The following is a 7,556-nucleotide window of genomic DNA, read 5'->3' on the forward strand; positions in this document are numbered from 1 at the left end:
GGAGAACTGTTGGGGAATATTATTTCCTGGTCGGTGACTTTTGTTTACACTGCTTTTGTTTAACTCTGAAACTGTGCTCCTGTGTTACTGTGCCAATAGAGAGCAGGAGAAAGCATGGGTGTGTCGGGGAGGTAGAAAGTATAAATAGAAGGAGACATGAACATCCAGAGGGAAAAGTTTGATAGGATAACTTAAGTGACGTTGACAAGAAACAAGCCAAGCTAAGGCCAGTCATTCATATGTAAGAATAAGCCTCCCTGTGTGATTTACTTGGGAACTGGTTGGTGGACCCCTCAAAAAGCAGACAAAAACATTACAAACAATAAAATGGTGTGCCATCGTGGGTCTCAGATATCCATCAAGAGCCCGAGAAAGCTAGAAAAAAGGCATGGCTCCATTAAGAGGCCTGCTGTTCAGCCTCCAGTGCTAAAAAGAAGCTAGAAACCAAGAGTAAAATGACAGACTCTAGATATCCCCTATGTGGAAGGATTTGGCAATAGGGTGGGAGGGGGGGAAGGGGAGTGCGGGAGGAGGGGAGGGAGAGGGAACTGGGATTGACATGTAAAACAAGCTATTTAAAATTAAAATAAAAAATGATAAAGTAAAAGAAGCTAGAAACAACACTCAAAGTGAAAAACACTTGGAGCAAAACACATAAGGGCTTCCATAGCTAGGGAGGATTAATGCAACTCTAGGTCACAAAACTCCTACTGGGCTCTGAGCTCTAGGATTGTCTTTCATGACCCTACCCAAGGGTAGGAGGAGCTAGAAGTAGGACACAGTGGTAGTAGTTTAAGGGTATAAAGTTTGCTCCTTAATTTATTTATTTCATGTGCATTTCTTTTTGGCCTACATGTATGTCTGTGTGAAGGTGTTGGATCCACTGGAACTGGAGTTTCGCAGTTATGAACTGCCATGTGAGTGCTGGGAATTGAACCAGACTCCTCTGGAAGAGCAGTCAGTGCTCTTAACCTCTGAGCTATCCCTCCAACCCTACAAATGTGGAGACTCCAGGGGACCATACTAGGCCCTTCATATGTGGGAGACAGTTGTGAAGCTTGGACTATCAGAGGGACCCCTGGCAGTAGGAACACAATACAAACCTGGTACATGAGCTAGCTAGTGGGAGCTCTTTCTCTGTGGAGACAAAAGGTGGATGGGATAATTCAAATTAAGGAAAGATGGCTAGCAAAAAGATAAGCTATGGCAAGGTGTTCATAACCAAGAATAAGTCTTTGTGCGAGATTCATTTGGGAGCTAAGTGGCAGGACCCACAAAAAAACAAGACAAAATAATAGAGACCAAAGAAAGACCCAGGAGTGGTACAATTGCGCATTATTCAATTTCCATGAATTTGTAGGGTTTTTGCAATTTGTGTTGTTGTTGAACTCTAAGTTCAAAGCATGGTGGTCTGATAAGATACATTGAGTTATACCAATTTTTTTGAACCAGTTAAGGTTTGCTATGCTGTCAAGTACATGGTCAGTTTTTGAGAAGGTTCCATGTGGCGTTGAGAAGAAGCTATATTCTTATGTGTTTGGATGAAATGTTCTGTAGATGTCTGTCAAACCCAATTGGGTCATAACTTCTACTAGTTCCTTTGTTTGTTTGTTAAGTTTATGTCTGGTAGTCTTGTCTAGTGGTGACAGTGGGTGTTGAAGTCTCCCAGTATAAGTGTGTGAGTTTTTATGTGTGGTTCGAGTTTTAGTAATGTTTTTTTTATGAATGTGGATGCCTTTGTATTTGGGGCATAGATGTTCAGAATTGAGACTTCATCTTGGTGGATTTTTTCCTGTGATGTATATGAAATGACCTCCTTCATCTCTTTTGATTTATTTCCTTTTAAAGTCTAGTTTTTTAGATATTAGGATTGCTACCTTTGCTTGTTTATTGGAACCAACCCTTAACTCTGAGGTAATGTGTCTCGGAGGCTAAGGTGCATTTCTTGTATGCAGCAGGAGGATGGGTTATGTCTTCAAATCCATTCTCTGAGCCTGTGCCTTTGTATGGTTGAGTTAAGATCATTAATATTGAGGCATTAATCACCTTTGATTGCTCATTCTCCTTTGTTTTTGAATGGTTGTTCTTGGTGGAATAGTATGTGGATTTGTACCCCTTTTCGCTTTTGGGTGTTGGTAAAGTGGGATTATCTATTTCCTATGTTTTTGTGGTTGTAGTTAACTCATGTTATATCCTTAATCAGCCTTACTTTATCATATGTATAGAGGAAGGATTATTTTACAATATTGAGTATGTGTACATACAAGTTAAATTCCATTTTTAAATCCTAGGTAAAATGAAATCATGCAGAAAGAAAAAAATCTGTGTCCAAGTTTTTTCATCATATATTTTAACCAATATTGAAATTTTAGTCATAGGCTAGCTTTACTATACAAGATTAGTACTGAAAATCATGACAGTCTTCATCCTCAGAAGAGAATTTCAACTTCATTTCATGCTTAATGAAAGGAACCTTATTAGCCCTTGCAATTTCATTCATGGCTAGGTCATTTGCAAGCAATTTCAATATCAGCTTTCATATCTGAGTCCAAGAGGTAAAGAATCTAGCAAAGACTTTCTGTATTAAGAACACAATATTTCAGATAGATGTTGGGTTCACAGAAATCAGGGTAGCTTGTTTTGAAAATTTTTTAAAAATATGATCATAAACATGTTCTCTTTGAATATATTTTCTAATGCTTTCATTTGTGCCACATGGATAGTTGGAAGAAAGTTATTTTAAGAACTATAATCCTTTCTGATTACTATAGTATTTAATTTTGTATATTGCTATTAAACATTGAATATTCATAAGAGTTTTTAGCTTTGTAGTTTTCAGCAATGATGCCATGTAGTGCTGATGGCTGCTTTGTTATTTATGGACACCTTATTAATCCAGAAAGCAGGAAAGAAAACATAAATGAAATAGAAGATATAAGATATAATGAAATGTATGAGTTATACTTTTAGAAGAAATACTTAAGGTTTTTAACAAAATTTTCATTAAAAGTGACCTAAAATTCAGAAACTCATTTCTTAACTAAGAAGGTGACTCTTCTCAAGGTAAATATTGTTTTAGACAAAATATTTTCTAATATATGTTAATAGATTTAATTTACTTTTACTTATATGTGTATTCAGGAACATGTCTAACGGTATCTGTACGTTAATAGGTGTGTAAGAATATATGAATGTGTGTGCCACTGAACATGAAACAGTGTTTTGTTCCCTGCAGTTGGCAATTACAATTGATTTAAATCACCTCCCCAGCCTTTATTTTCTAAGATTTTTAATTAAATATTTAGCATAAAACTTCTCAGTATAATTACTCAAAAACCCATTATTTCTGCTGTCTTGTATATCCTGATGAATACAGAAAACATATGAATAACTTTTGGGATGGCTCTAATTTCAATTTGTCTGAAGATGTACAATATGTCTGTGATATAAATATTAAAAGTTGTAAAATGTTTGGATAACTCTATCAACTCTGATTGTTATCTGATGATTACATTTTTTACCAAGCCAGAATCCAGAAGTTAATGTTACTGAGATTTGGACATTTCTTTAATACCATCTCACAGGGGAACCTCAAGAAATGTGTTTGAAGCTGCTTTTCCCTGTTAAGACAGTAATAGTTTATCTTCTTCCTTCATTTAACTCCTTTTAGAGTCACAGAACATGTATTATACAGGTTAAAATAAATCAAGAAGAATAAACATTCTTTAAGGAATTACATTTAAATTAGTGAAATAAATAATGAATAATAAAATAATTTTTAAAAGGTTAAAATAAAATAATTAACAACTCCACTTCAGAGGAGACACACTTTTACAGACTTTTCATGGATATTCCTGTGAAATTAGCAAAGCTAAAGAAATAAGTTTCCTGAAATGTGTAGAAAAATGAAAGATAATATTTTATTCATACATCATAAAGAAGAGAATTATTCAATTTCTTATTTTCTATTGTTAACAATGTATGCGATATCTTCAGAAATCTACATGTTTCTTCATCAGTGTATTATTGCATTTAACATAACCAAAATTAGGAAAGTTGAGGGATAGTCCTTGTTATTCTTAAAATATTGTTAAGAATAAAATGGGAAGATTTATCTATGAAGGTCTAATCCTTCAATCACACTATGAAGCAAACAAGAAGTTATACTGCAATGGAGTGTCCTGTGTCTTAGAGTTTGGTTATTTAACAATAATTATTGTGTTTTTAAATATAGGCAGAATTATATAAAAAAGAAAAATCCTTTTTACTGCACAATTCATTATAAGTTGCAAAGATTTAAACAATGTCATCTTAAATAACCATCATTGCTTTTTACATCATGCTAAAAATGCTAAGCATTTTAATTTTTTTATTCTTTGACATCTTCATACATGCATGTAATCAGTTTTATTATTTCTCACTGCTATATCCACTTTCATTCTCCTTCCTTTTCCCACTGAAACCTTTTTTCAAGTCCCCTACTTTCAAGTCTTTACTTTCATGTCTTTTTCATGTGTGTTACCCATGGAGAATAATTCCGGCTGATTGCATTAACAGCATGGGAGGGTATTTACTGGAGCATACACTGCTTAGCAGTGTATATGATACTAAGGAAAGTAACATCTCTTCCCAAGACACTGACAGACTTAATTTTCTGCAGGTAGTTCTTATTGCTGGTGGCTAAAGCCATGGTGAATTTGGGAGGAATATGATAATGTCATGTCTGGAAACCATGTTTTTTAAATGTTTTTTTTTATTTAAATTAGAAACAATATTGTGTTACATGTCAATCCCAGTTCCCTTTCCTTCCCCTTCTCGCCTGCTCTGCACTTCATTCAAGGGTACCTCCCACTTTCTTTTGCAAGAGGTTTAGTGTGCCTGAGTGTTTTTGAGGTGTTTGATCCATTTGGACTTAAATTTTGTGCATGGTGATAGATATGATTCTATCTGCATCCAGCTATGCTAGCTCTCTGTTGAAGATGCTTTCTCTTCATTGTATTATTTCAGCTTCTTAAGTCAAAAATCTGTTGTTTGTAAGTGTGTGGGTTAATATCACATTTTTTATTCAAACTGTTCTCAGAGCTATAACTCTATAATAGAGCTTGATATTGGGGGTGTGCATATGGAAGTGCCTTTCTTTACAGGTTTTTCTTTGTTATTCTTGGCGTTTTGTTTTTCCTTATAATGTTGAGAAATCTTTGAAAGTCTGTGAAGAAATGTTCTAGGTTTTTTATCGGGATTACATTGAATCTGTCGATTGCTTTAAGAAAGATTGCCATTTTGACTACGTTGATCCTAACTATCCAAGAGCATGGGACAACTTTCCATTTTCTGGTCTCCTCTTTAATTTCCTTCTTTAAAGATTCAAAGTTCTAGTTATATGGGTCTTTCACTTGTTTTGATAATATTTCCACAAGATTTTTTATGATGTTTGTGGCTACTGTAAAGGGTGATGTTTCTCTGATATCTTTCTCAGCCCATTCATTGTCTGTATATAGTAAGGTTACTGTTTTTTTTTTTTTAGTTAATTTTGAGTACTCCAATTTGTGGAAGGTGTTTATCAGCTATAGGAGCTCCATGAGAGAGTTTTTCCAGTAACTTATATAAACTATCATATCATCTGAAAATAGTGAAAGTTTGACTTCTTCCTTTAAAATTTGTATCCCCTTGATCATTTTTGATCTTACTGCTCTAGCTAGAATTCAAGTACAGTATTGCCATTTTCCTGATTTTAGAACAATCATGTAAGTTTCTTTCCATTTAGTTTGATGTTCGTTGTTGTTTTGCTGTATATTGCTTTTATTAGGTTTAGGTGTGTACCTGTTATCTCTGATCTCTCCAAGATCTTTTTCATGAAATGATGTTGGATTTTGTCAAAGACTTTTCACCATCTAGTGAGATGATCATGTGGTTTTTCTTTTTCAGTTTATTTCCATGGTGGATTACATTGATGTTTTGGTATGTTGAATCATCACTACTTCTCTGGGATGAAGCCTACTTGGTCAGATTGAATGATTTTTCTGAGTGTCCTTGTATTTGATTTTCCAGGATTTTAGTGAGTATTTTTGCATCAATGTTCTTGACAGATATTTGTCTGTAGTTCTCTTTCTTAGTTGTGTCTTTTTGTGGCTTGGGTACCAAGGTAATTCTAGCCTCATAAAAGGAGTTTGGTGTTGGATGGTGGTGGTGCACTCCTTTAATCCCAGCACTCGAGATGCAGAGGCAGGTGAATCATCTCTGTGAGTTCAAGACCAGAGTGGTCTACAAGAGCTAGTTCTTGGACAGCCTGCAAAGCATCAGAGAAACCTGGTCTCAAAAAAACCAAAATTTTTTGCAATGAACCTTCTGCTTCTATTGTGTGGAAGGCTTTGAGGAGTATTGATACTAGCAGTTCCTTCTTTGAATCACTGGTAGAATTCTGCACTGAAACCATCTGGCCCTGTTTTTTTTTTTGTTTTTTTTGTTTTGGTTGGGAAATTTTCATGACTGTTTTTATATCATTAGTTGTTATAGGTTTATTTAAATTTCTTATATGTTCTTGATTTTGGTAAGTGATGTCTATACAGAAGTGATGTCCATTTCCTTTCAATTTTCGAATTTTGTGGAGTACATGTTTTCAAAGTATGACCTGAAGATTCTCTAAATTTCCTCAGTATCCATTGTTATTTCCCCCTTTTTATTTCTGATTTTGCTAATTTGCATGTTCTGTCTCTGCCTTTTGGTTAGTTTGGATAAAGGTTTCTCTATCTTGTTGATTTTTCTGGAAGAATGAACTCTTTGCTACATTGATTCTTTGTATTGTTTTCTTTGTTTCTACTTTAGTGATTTCAGCTCTCAATTTGAATATTTACTCCCCATAGAATTTGCTTCTTGGCTGTGGGTCACTGCATCTGCTTGGATAGTTACTGGATAGAGTTTATGAGGACAATTAGGGTAGTCACTGATCTGATTAAAGGAGAAGGCCTGTACAGAAACCTGGTTCATTATTGCTAGGATTCTTAGCTAGGGTCATTCTCATGGATTCCTGAGTGTTTCTCTAGCACCATGTTTCTCCCTAACCCTGATATGGCTTCTCCCTCAAGATGTTTCTTTGAATGCTCTCTCCTCAATTCATCCCCCAACTTGGTCTTCTTGATTCTTCATGTTCCCATGCCCAAGGCACTAACTTCTGACCTCCATCCCAGTTTATCCAGGAGATCTTAACTATTTTTTTCCTTCCTGAGGTTCTCCATATGTGTCCATCTTAGGGTTCCCAACTTTACCAAACTTTTCTGGGTTTGGAGATTTTGGCATGGCTATCCTTTGATTTGCATCTAATATCTACGTGAACATGAATATATACTGTGTTTGTCTTTCCATTTCTGGGTTATGTCGCTCAGGATTATTTTTCTAGTTCCACATATTTGTCTGCAAATTTCAAGATGTAATTGTTGTAACAGTCAGAACCTGAAAACAACTTTAATGTCCATTAACTGAAGAATAGATAAAGAAAATGTGGTGCATTTACATAATGGAATATATTACTCAATGAGGAGGAAAAGGCCTCTTACAATTTA

This window comes from Mesocricetus auratus, unplaced genomic scaffold, assembly GCF_017639785.1.
Source record: "Mesocricetus auratus isolate SY011 unplaced genomic scaffold, BCM_Maur_2.0 Super-Scaffold_2245, whole genome shotgun sequence".
NCBI classification, from domain to species: Eukaryota; Metazoa; Chordata; class Mammalia; order Rodentia; family Cricetidae; genus Mesocricetus; species Mesocricetus auratus.